At 40.3% G+C, this 16,993-nt stretch overlaps 1 pseudogene; it reads left to right on the top strand.

Moving 5' to 3' along the window:
- The window catches only part of LOC139716969 (low-density lipoprotein receptor-related protein 1-like), a 183,283-nt pseudogene that overhangs the window by 86,989 nt on the left and 79,301 nt on the right, over positions 1-16,993 (top strand).

Raw genomic sequence — 16,993 nt, 5'->3', positions numbered from 1 at the left:
AGTATAGGTCTACTAAATAGGAAAAGCTTTGAAATCCTCAATGTTTGATTTGGATCCATTAATGGTTGTATTTATTACCTCCGCCAAGGAAGGAAGTTATGTTTTCATCAACATCGGTTTGTTTGTTTGTTTGTGTGCAAAATAACTCAAAAAGTTGTGGATGGATTTGGAGAAAACTTGCAGGAAAAGTTGATAATGATATAAGGAACAAGTGATTTAATTTTGGTAGTGATCCAGGAATTTTTATAGATTTTTGAAGGTGTTTTTGCAGATAGGTTTAGTGAACTTGAGAGTTAGGGGCATGCGTATTTGAGGTTTACTTATGCGCTCTAAAGTGCGTGCTCTGCTCAGGTGAGCGCCGTGCAGCTGGAAGCTGATTTCATAAACAGAAGGCTTCTATTTTGGGAAATTTGACTTATTTTCAGCATGCCCGTGTGGGTGGAACTTAGCTGCTTGGCGGAGGTCTGTGCTCTCTGAGTGCTTTTCTACTGTTTCAAATTTGATGCTTCTTTTTCACTTCATTTATAATGGAAAAGCCAGTAACTTCAAATTGTATATCTGTACTATAGATATGAAAATTATGTTTACTACGGAGGGTGGAAATGAAATGTGATATTAGTTTGTAAGGTTTGTGCTATGACTGTGTGCAATGTATTAACCTTCCCCCCTGTTCCTTGCCCCCTATAGGTCTGGCCATTGACCGCAGCAAACAACAGCTTTACTGGACAGATGCTGGCCTACGGGTCATTAAGAACAGCAATTTGAATGGAAGCAACATCCAGGTCTTCCTACAGCTGGAGAGTGCTGCTGACCCTACGGCCATCACAGTGACCAATGACCGAGTGAGTCCTGCTGATTAATGACCCATGTGCTCTTCAACGAAATCACCCATGTACTTTTTGTTAAACTCCATTCCTTTTTGGTTCACCACACCTGAGCCAACAGGCTCAAGAGAGCTATTACGATCACTGATCATCCCACATCCATTATGCATTGTCTATCATTGTGTGTAAACTTTTTAAATCTTTGTCTTCTTAATGAAAACCTCATAATTTGGCAGGTAGCATCCCATGGGGATAGGATCAGAACCAGAAGTGATAGAGCTGAGTTAATAGTATGAGCAAGTACATTGATGACTCTAGTTTCAAGTCTGTTCATGGAAGATTCAGGGGTGCCCCCCTCCTTTGAGCTGGGGGTCCAAATTGGGGTCTAAATTGTACATTTTCATCTTTCATCTTCTTCTTGAGAATGCATGGTCAAAAAGGGGTGAAGCCAACTAGCGGCCAATTTTCACATTTTCATCTTTTTGAAAACTCATGGTAAGATATTCACCAAACTTGGCAGGTATTATTGCCAGGGTGATAAAATATGTATCTATACAAATAGATGCCATTCCCTACCTGAGGACTCCAAGGGGCACAATTCTCCTGGGGGAGGGGAGTTGCAAATTTGTCTTTGTCACAATCATGCAGAGTAGTCCGATATTGTTATTCAAACAAGAATATAGTAGATCCCTGTGTAGGAATTAACAAACAAGGGAAGAACAGTTTTATGAAAAATTTAAGAGATTTGAAACAAACACTCTCCCACCCACAACACTGCAAATTTTACCCACAATTCCCTTGTTTTGTTTGTGTTTCAATGGATACTGACTATGTAATGATCCTATGTGTCTTTGCAGGTGTTTTGGGCAGAGAATGGTGTTGGCTCCATCAAGTACGTGGAAAAGGATGATCCTACCAACGTGAACGTCTTGCGCGGAAACACACCAGGCGTGATGGAGATGTTCATGTATAACCTCACCTCACAAAGTAAACCTTCCTCATCTTTCTTACTATCACCAAACCATGATATTTTAAATGCTGTGTTGTATGTGTTATTTGATTTCATTCAACATACACAATGTACTTGTAATTATGACATAAATCTGGAACATTTCACTTGAATGTATATAAAATGAAAAACTGAAAATTAGATTAGAACAATTATTTGAAAGTAATTACATCGAGAAGAGCAGGCTTAGTTGATAAGTAGATTCTGGTGTACTGTCTAATTCTTGAGGTAAAATACAGTAGGTGCTGCAATTATTACTTACAACTATAAAGTGGCACGAACATCTTTACAAATACATCTCTCTGGCATGTTTAGAGTTACTTAATGGTAATGAGGAGAATGTTAATATTGAAGGAATGCATGACCATGCAACAATTGTCCATATAGTTTGGAGTGTAACTCATACCAAGGTGTGTGTGGCTTGTATTTGGAAGTAGGTGGTGAAAATGGCTGCAAGGACCAGAATGGGGGCTGTCAGCAGCTGTGTCTTCCTCTACCTAACAACGGGAGAAAGTGTGCCTGCACCGCCGGCTATATCACATCTAAGAATATGACGACCACGTGTGAAGGTGACTTCTATCTTTCACTTGATAGTTTTCAGATAGATAAGGAAGTTACAGAGCTCTCCAAACATTCCATGATGAGTGGGATTGGGTGCTGTCCTAAAGCATACCATACCATACTTGTGCCAGAGGAATGCTCTGATGCTCCCAAAATGTACCGTACTGTACTACCTGTATAACAAGCCAAAAATGGACTACTTTACAATGTGCTCCAAAAGTGTACCATAATAGTACGAGAAGGTGGCACGAGAAGTTGGCACAAGAAGTTAGCGCAAGAAGAATGCTAGTCATATGCACATATGTCATAATGCAGAGAGTTGATTGCTTTGTTTGAGACACCTGTATAAAAGGAGCTATTAAAGTGCACCAGGTGCATGACCCTGTTGCTACAAAATGTGTGGCCTCATCTAAAATTAACACCTGAGGTACAAATGTACACTTTTTTCCACAGAGCGCTTAAAAGTTCCGAGTCTGGCATGGCATGATACGATATGCATTTTGATTAGTTCACTTTGGTTGCTTTTGAGCACTCAAGTGCGGCCCATAATTGTATGCAATCCATTTATTTATGTCCTTATAGCCTCATAACATGTCAAGAAAAGTGAATGAAACATATTGCATATCAAGATATAATGTTCAGTAGTAGCATTAATGACAACCTGAAGTGCACAGAGAAAATGTTCTGTGCAATGTTCTGGATGGCAGCAATGGCAAACCTTTTGTGATATGGATGTAACGTGGATTTTCTCTGCAGGAGTGAGTGAGTTTTTACTGTACTCCAGTGATGACACCATCCGAGGCCTGTCCCTCAGGGAACCATCACGAGGCAATGATGGCAAAGACATGCTCACCCCCATCACTGGTCACATGCTGTCTGTCGCTATCGACTTCCAAGCTGGTGAGACCTCTATCTCTCTCTATCTCTCTCTTTCTCCTTGAACAGTCTGTTTCTCTTCTTTGTCTTCTTTGCAGTGTCCTATGTTTACAATGTAACTCTTTCTGCTATCAGATGCCAACTGGTAGTGATGTATCATGACTCTGTAGACAAACTCTGTCAGTGTCAAAAGATTGTGAATGGATCGTTCTCTTAGCAGCCATTGTACTTGAAGCTTACCAAATGCTAGATCAATTCAAAATACTTTTTAGAGATATGTATGCTTCAAGGAGTCATTTGTGTGTCATGGTTTGGATCAATTCTGTATTTACCAGGTTGTTTAATCAATATCAAAATTATGCAATCCATCAGATCTTGTTAAAGCTGCTCATAGATTAAATAGATATAACAAGTTGGTTGTAGAATATATGTCAGCCTTGGATAATGAGATTTGAATTTGCATATGGGGATTCATAGAATCTTTGCGATGTACAAGAAAATGCATTCATTATTGCACTGTCAAACCAGATGTATAAAGAAATACTGTGGGGATGCAAAAAAAGGGATCTTGAAGACAGGCAGTCTGTGCAAACTTGGTTAATCATGTCCATCCTGTTCTGATAGATTGTCATTTTGAGAGTTACCTATAGAGAGATGGCAGTTATATTTGGTGTTTTATAAGTTCATATTAAGTTGTGATATTGCTGTCTCCATGGTGACAGATGAAAACTTCATCTACTGGGTGGACACTGCTGTCTACACCTTGAATCGCATCAAGCGAGACCACACAGAGAGACAGGTGCTTCTGACAGCCTCCAACAGCAGGATTGAGGGCATAGCTGTGGACTGGATTGCTGGTGAGAGAGATTGCCACTCAAACTCTGTTTAGCTTGATAATACATGCTACTGCTGGCTGATTTGTAAGGAAACTCTGTAAAAGGATATTTATGTCCTGACAACCTGACTAGTGATGACTAGCGGTGAAAGTCTTTGTGTTTGAGTTATGTTTTCAATGTACAGATGAGGTATATATTTTTTGAAGGTATCCATGGTGTGGAACATTTAATGGCTGGCGCTTTCTTGGTACAACATGTATTCTTTCTTAGATATGTGTGTGGTCTTGAAAAGTACAAGGTACATGTACCTGCTCAATCTGGACTTTTTAGGAAGCTTGTTCAAACCTGTAAGCATGTTCACACATATTTTTTAGTACAATAGGAACATGCATATCAAAGATTGAGTACCGGTAGGTCCTTTTTGTGACTGTACTGTAGTCCAAAGAAGAATACATGCTGTACCGTGAAACCAACCACCACTGTACAGATGGATTGCTACATAAGGTAGAATTTCTTTGTCTTGCTAACTTAACCCATTTCTTCCACAATTCTCCAAGAAGCTTTAATGCCCAAAACAACATTCTTTTTCCCTGTCGACAGAAAATGGACAGGTTGATAATTCGCCTGTGGAAAAGCAGTCAAACAGTTCATGTTCCCTTTTCCATGGTCAACTGTATGTGCCCTCAAACAATGCAAAATAGTGATCTGACATGAGGTGATGAATAGAATAGAGTGTGCGCTGGGCTTACAAATTCTTTTGTTATACACTATGTTGGCACCCAAATGTGGTCAGTGAAAGTCAAAATCCTATGAGCTCAGTCTTGATTGTTATTTACATCTTCATATTTAATAGTTTTTAGTAAAACAAACGCACTACTACATTGGGGAAAGTAAATTAAACTAAACTACAGGTAGTTTTGATACAGAAAGAGACCAGATATTGATACATGATACTCAAATGATTAATAGATCAAAGTAATTTTCCTAATCAGCATAATACAAATATACAGGAATTTAGGCCATGAATGCAGACACTCTTGTTGACATTATGGGAACCTGATTATACACACCTGTACCAGGTTCTGTAAAGAATGGGTTAATGTGCACATGATACACTGTACATCATATCTAAAAAAAAACCCAAAGCCATTGAGATATACATTTTAGCTGATGCTGAGGGTACTTACTCATTCTTTAGAGACCTTCTAGCTGTCTTCCATGGCTGATACTATCCTACCATTGTCTCCCACAGGTAACATTTACTGGACTGATCAAAGAAATGATGTAATCGAAGTGTCCAGGACCAACGGTCAGTACCGATATGTTCTCATCTCTGACGGACTGGACAAGCCCAGGGCCATCGTTGTCCATCCTGTGCAGGGGTGAGGGAGAAGAAGATTTTATCTTTTTGGTTGATCACCAAATTTCTGATTCATCTCCTTGAATGTCAACATGTGAAGTTAAACCATGTGACATCTTATGCCACCGAACATTGATCAAGCACATGATGCTTATCAATAAAAGTTTTTCATATCATGTTAAGAGCAATTACTGCAAGAATTCTATGCATTGTTTGCACAGGTATCTTACTCTGTCCGTATGATGTATCATCTCTGTGAACACTGCATACTGCTGTGTCACAGCTTGAAGTCAGATATGTAAGATATACAGTCCTGCATCCTGACTCCGTATCCTTCCCTCTCTGCCCCTCGCTAGTTACCTCTTTTGGGCCGACTGGGGCATGGACCACAAGATTGAGCGGTCGCTGCTCAATGGCAAGGAGCGCACGATCATTGTCCAGGAGGACATCAAGTGGCCCAACGGCCTGGTCATCGATTTCCAGGAGGACATGCTGTACTGGTGTGATGCGCGGGAGGACAACATTGGGAGGGTCGACTTCAATGGTGGAAGACGGGAGGACATCTTCCGAGAAACAAGCGACATCAGCGACCCTTTTGCTATAACGCTGAGTGGGAACTATCTCTACTTCACAGACAGGTAGGTGTATCCATTTTGCCATGTTTCACAACATTTCAGAAAACCTGTTCATATATTGTACCGTCAGTATTCATAAACTTGAAATGTGCATTTGTGAATCTATACTTCAGTGACGTATTGTGACCCATGATGTGCCTGCAATTCCTAGAACATGTCATTTCCCCCCCCCCCCAGAATGCAATACAGTGCCTAGAGCAAATATTGCATGCATGCACGTTGTACTGCACAGCATGTTCTGCATTCAGTATAAAAGTGTCATTAGAATGGTAAGAAAACATGTGTATTTGAAGAGCTCCGATGCTGTTAGACTTTCGAAGATTTTCAATTGGTATGTAAGATTGTCCCAAACTTCTGAGCCAGATATTGATCATCTTCCTAAATGGATTCCTTCTGGTAGGACATCAGGTTTTGGTTCCATCAAGCGGATCCCCAAACACGGCCAGAGGAATGCGACCAATATGCTGACCAATGTGGGACTCTCTATCAAGGACATCCATGTCTACAGCACAAAGAGACAACCAGATAAGTATCTCAGATGCCACTGATTTGGGTTTGTCTGTTTGCTTTTTGCTATGATTAGGGCAGACTTTTATTTGACTTTGTCATGATTTTGCTGATATTTCTATTTCATGTTCACATCTTGTTGCATACCTGGACAAATAGAGTAATGAAAACAGGAAAAACAGTGGTCACTGTCCCTCACCTGTGCTCTTTCTATTCCTGTGGAATAAACTCCCACGAGACATTCATAATGTGTCCCCTCATTTAAAAGTGATTTTCAGATGTCACTCAAAACTTGGTTCCGTCATCCCCTTCTCCCATATCTCTCTTCATATGTGTTTTCTATCTGCCTGTCTTGGCACCATGAATTTCTATCATGATGGGTAATGGCACATTGCAAATTTTCATATCACCATTTTAATTATCCTCTCTTACTCTTGTCCTTTGTTGACAATCCCCTAGGCTTGTCATTGTCACTTTTGCCTGTTGGGAAATTATTAAGGCACAGTGTTTCCCTTATGATTGCAACAACGTGCCTTTTTGTAGCAGAATGGTATCAACATCAAAATGAAAGCAGTGGTCCTGTGTAACTCCACCGAAAATATACTTACCTTTGGTTCAACCTGACTATTATAGCAGGTACAGATGTGGTTTAGGACAGAGAGAGTCACATTGATACCTTTGTGTTGGGAGATAATGACTTTGGAAATTATCTTCTCATTTTGTTTTTTATCTGCACGTAGCAGCTTAAATCCGTGCAGTGTGAATAATGGAAACTGCTCCCAGCTCTGCTTCTACTTGGGAGGCACCAACCACACCTGTGCCTGTGCGCACGGCACTGTCGCCGAAGATGGCCGCAATTGTGAAGGTAGGCGTCCTGTCTCTGCCTCGCAGTGTATGTTTTAGAAGTACATTGTACTCAAATCTCATGAAACATGTTGGAGCATTGTCAGAGCAGGGAGGTGCTGGAGAAGGAGAGACAACTATTGCTCTCCTTTGAAGTCATGCGCGGCACCACCGAGAAGTTATGCGTTCAACTACAGGTGTTACCCATGTGCTTTGACAAAAGAGAGCATCAATAATCGGGACTAGCGCTCTCACATCTAGAAATACTTGCCCCTTCTGCAATTCGCCCTCTCTTTCAATGTGATGGCAACAATGAATTTGTGTACCTTGAATTGGAGCAGCGAATCAAAATGCAGTGTAAAACTGACAATTTTAACAGCAAATAGTTTAAAAGCACACTGGAACACTCTTTAGCGGAGTACTTTATTTGAAAGATCAATTTATCCCAGATTAAAAGATAAAAAACTAACATGCGGAAATGTGCGCATTATAGAAAAATATTAATATGGGAGGCCCTTTTCAGGGCCACTCACTTACTCCAGAAAGAATACGTGGTGCACCGTGAAGCCTTCTACCACACAGAAAAATATTAGGTTTTTAAGAGGGCCTAATTTTCATTTCATTTTGATTTGCGCATTACGAAGAAACTAGAAATATATGTTTATGATATTGAATTCTTTCCTAAACTATTCTAAGTCAATTCGAGTATTTCATTTAAAATTTTACAGTGAAATAAAGCTGGTAATTCAATGAAAGGGGAAATGCGTTCTTCGTCTCCGAACTTCGTCTTGCAACTAGAGCGGTGCCGAGCATGACTTAAAAGCGTAGTGGAATGCTAAACATCCCATTGTAACGCCTTGAACCCAAACATGTGTTTGCATGAATTACGAAGAGTTGACACTCCATCTCTGTAACACCTCCCTGGTCAGAGGAAAGAGTAGGCCTAACTTGGTTGATGCTGCTGTATTGCCTTAGTCCTCATAGAACTGTCTGCATTCTTTTGTTTGCCTTTGCTCTGGCCACGACCATTCCTCCATTCATCTACTTCCTGATGTTGTCAATCCATCCTGTTTTCCTACTTCCTAGCCTGGCCTATTTTTTTCTACCTCTCCTTCTACTGTCATCTGAACAAGGATGTCTGATCGGCATTTACCATGTCCATCGTACGTAGACAGCTTCCTCTTCCTTAGCTGGGCAAACTTGGACTTTTACTTATAAAAGCTGAACCAAATGTGTGGTTACGTGTAATGACTATTAATCCAAATATGGAAAGATTTATTTCATTTTCATAAAGCAGCGTGTTGTGACTCAAACTGAAAATCACTGTTGCTATGTTGTTACTCAAACTGAAAATCACTGTTGCTATCTTCCACTGTGTACAAGTTGCCCTTAAAGTTTTTGTGAATGTCAAATTGAGTCACTACGCGATCATTCCTGCTAGCTTCTTACTGACGCCTCTCATGTTTTTCTGTCTGACCATCCGCCCACTTTGCCCCCCCCCCCCCCCCCCCCCCCCACACACACACAGAGCATGAGGCCTATATGCTCTACTCGGAACGGAATGTGATCAAAAGCATCAATGTGTACAACGCCTCGGACAAGAACCAGCCGGTCCAGCCGCTGACCAACCCAGAATTCATCCGCAATGTGATCGGGCTGGCCGTGGACTATGACCAGAGGCGCATCTTCTTTACAGACATCCAACTGGGCAGCATCCAAGTCATCAACATCAATGGGACTGGGCTCAAAACCATCATTTCTGGTGAGGATTGCCATGGAAACGAAGTAGAGAGGTTTTTAGTTTCTTTGTTTGTCTTAATACTGGAGCACAGCTTATTTGTAGAATCAAGAGCAAGACTATAAGCACATTTGCACGCAATTTTGTTTCAAATTGCACTTTTTTGCATTCTGGTTCACACTATACACAAGCAAGACTTAAGTTGTGGTCCAAATCGCACTGTTTCACAGAGAAAAGTTGCCACTCTAATCACATCGGTTGGAGCGAAACCATGAGCCTGTATGAGTCTTGGTGTTTTACCTGACTTTGACCCAACGATCCCTTGCACCTTGCACTATGGGATATTAAAAAAAAAACACACACACACTCATCTCAGAAAATTATGTGTTTTGATTTTTTTCACAGGAGAAAATTTAGCTCATTTAGCATTCACATTCGTTTCAAAGTCTGTTGAGTTTTGATGTACAGTTGTTTGTCTAATATCTAGTAGTTGAATTTTATTAAAATCTCCTTGTGTGTTGTCGCGTTTGGCAGGTATTGGGTCAGCAGAAGGCATTGCGTACGATCCAGTTTTCAACTGGATCTACTGGACAAGCTATACCAATTCGTCCATCAGCCGTCTATCCCTGGACAACCCATCGAGAGCAGAGGCTTTGGTCAGACTGACCGCTGCTGACCATCCAAGAGGCATTGTCCTCTATATGTGTCTGAAGTGAGCTAATATTCATTTTTAATATGTTTATGTAGAGAACTTCAATGACAACACAATAACTGGTGCCACTAAAATCTTTAACCCGTTGAGAATGTGTCCTGAGTATACTCGGGCAGGGGTCTGTGGGAAATGTGTGATGTAGCAAAATCAGTCCGTCCTCAACAGGTTAAGGCAGGAATATGCATACACTGTCGCAACAAAATTTCAAGCTCCTTGGTACTTTTTTTTCTTTCTCTCTTTTGTTGTTGCATGCATTGTGTTGATGAACTCATTTTACTTCAGACAAAAAAGAGAGCATATGCAGTTATGAAATGAAGAAATACATGAGGTCATGAAACTTACGCGACTTAAATCTTCAGGCTGGATAGGAATTCAGTCCAGAGTAAATACCATATTCAAGTGGTGCTGCACCATTGATTAAAGGTGCATGTATATTAACAAGATTTGGTCTTGCACATGCATGACCAAAGGATAACAACAAGAAAAATTGTACTTGAGAGAACAATATCAATACACTTAACATTGATGCAAGGCTTTAACCTTTGTGTTTGTTTGTGTCAGTGTAGAAATACATCATTGAGCATAATATGCTCAAACAATATACGCACATACTTCACTCGTTGCAGACTAGTCCCAGTATACTCGGGCAGGTGTCTATGAGAAACATGTGTTAAAGCAAAATCAGTCGTCCTTTGGCTAAAGAGTATCATGTAAATCTTAGAATTATTCTGTAATACTTGATTATGACTTGAATAAGGAATACTAAAGTCATTCACATTTGTGTCTGTTGGCACAAGACAAGCAGAACCTATTATCACGCCTCTGTATCTGACAGTTGTATATTCTGGATGAACATTTTTTTTTTCATGCTTTTATAACTTCACAGTTACATGTTCTGGACAAACTGGAATGAAGCTAACCCACGTATTCAGAGGGCAACACACGGCGGCAGCAATGTGACTGACATCATAACGGATAGGATCCAGATGCCTAATGGCCTCGTTATTGACCACAAATCTCGGAGGCTGTACTGGTCTGATGCCAAGCTGGACAAGATAGAACGCTGTGACTTTAATGGAAGCAACAGAGTGGTGAGTACCTGTCATCAGCTGTTTGTTTCCAAGATAATCTATCCAAATTTTTGTTTATTACCTTGTTTATTACCTTTATTACTATTACATGTTTATTATCTTGAGTTCATTACCTCCGCTAAGGAGGTTATGTTTTTGCTGGCGTTTGTCTGTCTGTGTGCAAAATAACTCAAAAAGTTTTGAACGGTGAATAACCACTGAATTGATTAGTGTTTTAGTAGTAGATATGACACACAAAAAATCATGATCCCCATTTCTCTGTGACCACTGTAGCAAATCGAATGGGATTTTCTGCAGGATGTAGATAATAAGGTATAGTTTCATATCCTGAAATTGCATTTTGATCAATGTACTACTTTTAAGGTTATCGCTGCAAAAAGTCTGATTGTAATTTTTGGTAGACATATGGTAGTTTACATGCTGGAAAGTCAGTACACTGTTTTTACTAACACTTCTGTTGGTACACAGGTCCTCCTGATCACAGATCCTGTCCATCCCTTTGGTCTGGCTGTCTTTGAGGACTATGTTTACTGGACGGACTGGGTGCGGCGTGCGGTCATCCGGGTGGACAAATACACAGCAGGCGATGTCACCATACTACGACACAACATCCCCCAGCAGCCCATGGGCATCGTTGTCATGGCGAGAGATGTCAACAATTGTAAGTGACAAACATACCGCATCTCTGTCTGTCTTCGGATCTGATGTTTGTGGAGGAGTGTTATGTGGCTGTGTGCTGCTGTAATACGGGGAAGAGATATCATTGGTCCCACAGTCATCATGATGAGATCTCCTTTATTACAAATGTTATGCTGTGTGGTCAATGATGACATTATCCTTTCGTTATCTCGAAGAAATATGCAGCTTTATGTTCATCATGTCAAAATGAGTCAAGCAGAACAATGAAAATATATCAAGTGAATGCACACACACCTACCCTGTTTAAGATATAGGAATTCCTTTCTTCTGTGAAATAATGTAGCTTTGAAAATCCATCTAACATTATCAAGACTGAAAAATGATTTGCATTGTGAAAAAGTCTAATCTGTCAGCAAGGCATGTCACTGATTCTTTGTGTTTGTCCCCATAGGCACGGTTTATCCATGTTACTATGACAACGGAGGATGCGATGGCACGTGCACAGTCAACGTGAGCGGCCATGTCATCTGCAACTGTTCAGAGAGGCAGCAGCTGATTGATGAAACAAGATGTGTCAGTAAGTCACTTCTTTCTATTCAATGACTTGCTAATTACTTCTACACATACATTTCATTTATAGAAACATCTTGTGAACTGGACATGTTTATTACAGAATGAAATTAATCTCGAAAGTGGCTTTTGCCACCAAGTTTCTTTTGTTTGTTTGCTTGTTTGTTTGTTTTTTTCATCATGGCTGTATTCACAGTTTCCTGTCTTTTGTTTGTAACTGGAGAGGGGGGGGGGAGTGATAAACCTGTCTGTGTTTTCACATGTAGGTTGATTTTGAATGGCATGAATCTAAGCAAAGAAAATGGTAATACTGTCATTACTTTAAAAGTTAAATCAATAAACACAGTAAATCAGGTTAACATGTTTTCACAAAATAGCATTATTGGTTGCAACCTATTATATAGGTAAATATAATGTCATCAATCTACAAGTCTTCTTTCTCAATGTAAGACATACTTGTGTCTCCTTCTTTAGATTTCCTTAGTTATTATAACATTCTCTTTTATTAAACATGTTGTGGTTGAAGTTGTTGTTGTAGAGTTTGTACAATTGATCATGTGAGGGTGTTGGTTGTGTTCTATGCAGTACTGAGAACTGTCCAATTTTAGGCTGTGGTGAATAACGTTCTCTAGGCATATCAAACAAATTGTGTCTTTCATGAGTTGTTGTCATGAAATTCTAAAAAATTCACTGCTTTGATAAATTGTGAATATCCTGCACACTCTTTCACCCTTTGTAAGCCCATCCTCTGCTCTCTTCTTCCCATAAGCTACCGACACAAACTGCAACAGTGGCCAGTTCATCTGCCGCGACGGCTCCTGTGCGCTGTATGAGGAGAGCTGTGATGGGAAGTACCACTGTCAGGACGGATCGGATGAGAATTCTAACTACTGCAGTGAGTAGGCCAGTTGCATGCGTGTGCAGGGCTTGATTACTAGTATACTGATTAACATTTTACGTTGGTTGTTTCTGTCGCTAACTCACATTTTAGAACTATTAGCTCTTGAAGCTCTTTTTTTTTTCATCTGCAAATGACAAATAGTGGCTTTCATGTGTTCCAAATACACATTTTTTATTTCATTGTGTGTTGCTGGACTAGATTATACAGGGTTTACTTCTCACCACTGATGTTATGAAGGGTGGTAGCAGTCATGCGTGGAGGTTTTACAATGTTTGTCCCTTTTCTCCTGATAGATACAAGATTCTGTCGCGAGGGGTACATTAAATGCAACAATGGAAGATGTGTGTCGTCCAACCGACGCTGCAACGGCAAAGATGACTGTGGCGATGGCAGCGATGAAGAGAATTGCGGTAAGCAGGAAATGTCTTCACGCCTTGGGACATGTGCTGCATATTCAGAACAAATATTTCTGTAGCTCATTGTGTAACTATATCACTCAGCTTGAATCTCTAGCAATTGTGTCCAGCACATAAGTGAAGTCGATGTCAATTGAATATCTTGTGGTAATATTTTTGACAAGTGATGTGATGATTGTTGATTATTCTGATATGGTTTTCAGTCATTTCTTCATCATCTATGTAAGTTTTTTTATCCGTCTATACAAACATTGATGTGGAAAATCTTCGACAATGTTCAATTCATTCATTGCCCCATGCACTATGAAGCTCTAGAGACTTTAACATGCTGAATACTTGGTGTAGCTTTGTGGTGTATCAGAATTTCATGTTACATCACACTCGTTGCCAAAGGATGGTTTCCCAAATGTTTCAACCTTTTCTGTGCCAGGGATTTCAGGCAGTGTGTACAATGAAATGGAGATTTCTGTGCCACAAAGCACTCAAAGGCTTAAAGGGGACACAAGAATTATTACATGTACATGTACATGTACTTCAGGCTATTCTGTTTGACTGAACATTGCATTCCACATCTGTGTGATTTTACAGGCTGCAATGAGAACCAATTCACCTGTGCCAATGGTGCATGCATTTCAGCTTCTAGTCACTGTGACAATCGGCTGGACTGCTCCGACGGCTCCGACGAACTCCTGACTACTTGTAGTGAGTTTTCTAAAGCTTCATTACTATCCTTTGTACGTTACAGGATACTCGCCATGAAAATTCTTGAAAGAGGGAAAAATGATTTCCGTTTGTGCCATTTTAGATCTTGCAAATAAGGTTGTCTTCATTTAAATGAGTTGAGTGGCTTCAGGTAAGGCTTATTCATGTGCATGTTGTATCAGAATGACCAGTGTGGATATCATTCAACATTAAGAAATTCTTTTGAACTGAGCTAATATGTTACAGGGGCTGTAGAGCCATAGGGGTTATTTCCCCTGTTTTGAGTCGGGGGGGGGGGGGGATGGGAAACAGGAAAAAAAAATCGGACCAAAAAACAAATTGCAAAAAATCACAACACCCATGACTTTCTGAAGGATTCATCTGTACATATTTTCAAGTGGGAGGGGGACCCCGATCCACAGCCCTCCCCCCCCCCCTGAAATATGTTCTGTAGCCCCTGTGTTATGACTTAAAGCTGTATTTGATTTGCTTCTACATTTTAGAAGTACATGTACAAGATGGCAGTGAATAAGATACCAGGAAATATTGCATGAGTTAGGGCCAATATACGTGACCCGCTACAACAAAAGGATCCTAAAGTCGCTGATGGCCGAGCCAAGAAAATCGAGTTTGAAGTCACATCATCAAAATTGGTCAAAACAAATGGATTTCTATTTTTGGCATGATTTTGTCGTTTAATGTTTTGTCTATCATCTGCCGAAATTTCAAAGCTAAATGATCAAAGGAAAGGCAAGAAATCAGCATTTTTCTGGGCCATGATTTTCCGACTTTCAATGTAACAGAAACGTGTTCAAAGATTTGGATTTAGCGCCGCAGCTATACTCCACCCCTAACAACGAGGGAATGATCTTATTGGTCAGTGCGTAGCATCCTGATTACCGATTGGTCGTGTGTAGACTGCTGGCGCTAAGCTTGATTGAACATGGCTGAGGTCGCTAGGAGCATGCCTTCTATTGTCAAGCGATGAAAACTGCCTCGCCACCCCTTGATCATCATAGCGTCAGAAGGACAACTTTGAAGGCGTTTTTCTCGAAACTCTGACTTCCTCAACCGCTTGACATGCGCTAATAAAATCATCGATATCTCCGCAACCGAGTACTTTTATGAGTTGTGCTATCATATATAAAATTAAGTAGAAGAGTATGGGAATAATGTCGTTCCATTTTCAGAAAATTGTCCTCCCCGACTTTCAGATCCTTTTGTTGTAGCGGGTCACATATTGCATGTATCGAAGAGGGATAGATGAGCGCACTAGTACAGTAACAAGTGTTCCCGCACTCAGCAAGTTCTCGTGTAAGAGATGAGAGAGAAGACGGTGTATTATTGCATGGCCACTAACAGCAGTAGCCTGTGAGGAATTATGTTGGCCTTTGTGTTTTGTGCAATATGCTCTCATATTGCACAGCGAAAGTCGAGCAGATAAGAATACACGGTTTTAATGCACCGCTATTAACGTCCTGTGCAGATAATAATACTGGAAATTGAACTCTGTCTTCATCCCCTCTGCCTGTGTAGCTCCCATTGACTGCAAGGAATGGAGCAAGGAGATCTTCTTTGTGTTGACCAACTCTTCCACCTTCATCAACTGTCCCAACACCACGGTGTGCATCCATCCCTCGTGGAGGTGTGATGGAGCCAATGACTGTGGGGATGGTACAGATGAGCTCAACTGTGATGAAGGTGAGACCACTTAAATGGACACTGTTTTCTCCAGCTGTGTTTTGGCAAAACGTTGTATCTCAAATTTCTGCCAATTTTAGGTTTTCTACTTTTCTTACTCATTTATGCTTAGCCTCTCATCTGCCAAAATTTGTCCCTTCATCTCGATTATTTTAAGCCATTTGTAATTCTGGCTCAAAATGATGAGGCAAATCCACATATATATCATTTTGTTTTTTTAGATACATTGTTTTGCCAAATTAAAAGTCTTACACGGCTGCTATTCCATTTGGCAAAACTATGAACAATGTAACTCTTGAAATGCTTTGACATACTTATTGGGTTTAGGAGGTTTTGTGAAACAGCAGGTAGAGCATGTTACTTCTTGAGATCGGTGATTTTGTCAAAGCATGGCAGTCTGGCAGTAATACTTAGTACCACCTGCCTAAGCTTGGAGAAGATAAAATAATTTGGACGTAGATTTTGATAGTATATGAAATATTGTTATTTGAGACAAAATGACAACATCAGTATGTCATGTATACTGTCTTACTTTCTGTCTATGATTTTATAGGGAATATAATCCATGAGTTTGAATTTAATGTTTATATGATAGTAATGTTCTAGCGATATAGTATGGTCCTTCAAATGTTATGAAAGCCACAGCCATGTCCAATCACTGCCAGAGAATGGTTCTAAACCTATAGAATTCATATTGCTGTTGCTAAACTCTTCATTGAAGATAAATTACATCAAGCTTTCTATACCTCATTCTGATGCCCTGCCATCTGATTCTCCGGTTACCATGGCGATAGATGAGGGAGGGACTACCAGTGCACCCTGCACTGAAGATCAGTTCCAGTGTCCCAACGGTCGATGTATCCAGCAGTCTTGGGTGTGTGATAAAGAGAATGATTGTGAGGATAACTCTGATGAGGAACAACCACAGTGCTGTGAGTAATGTACTTGTCTTTATCAACACACACAATAATCCTTCAAACCAAAGAATACAAAACCAAAAGTAGAGACATAATATGATACATCTTACATCACAGGAAAGTCTGGCTTAAGTGTACATAACTATCTACTTGTT

This window comes from Diadema antillarum, unplaced genomic scaffold, assembly GCF_040938485.1.
Source record: "Diadema antillarum isolate AM-2024a unplaced genomic scaffold, OU_Dant_1.0 scf00000071, whole genome shotgun sequence".
Lineage (NCBI taxonomy): Eukaryota > Metazoa > Echinodermata > Echinoidea > Diadematoida > Diadematidae > Diadema > Diadema antillarum.
The sequence above is the reverse complement of the archived record's forward strand: the minus strand, read 5'-3'. Positions and strand labels throughout refer to the sequence as shown.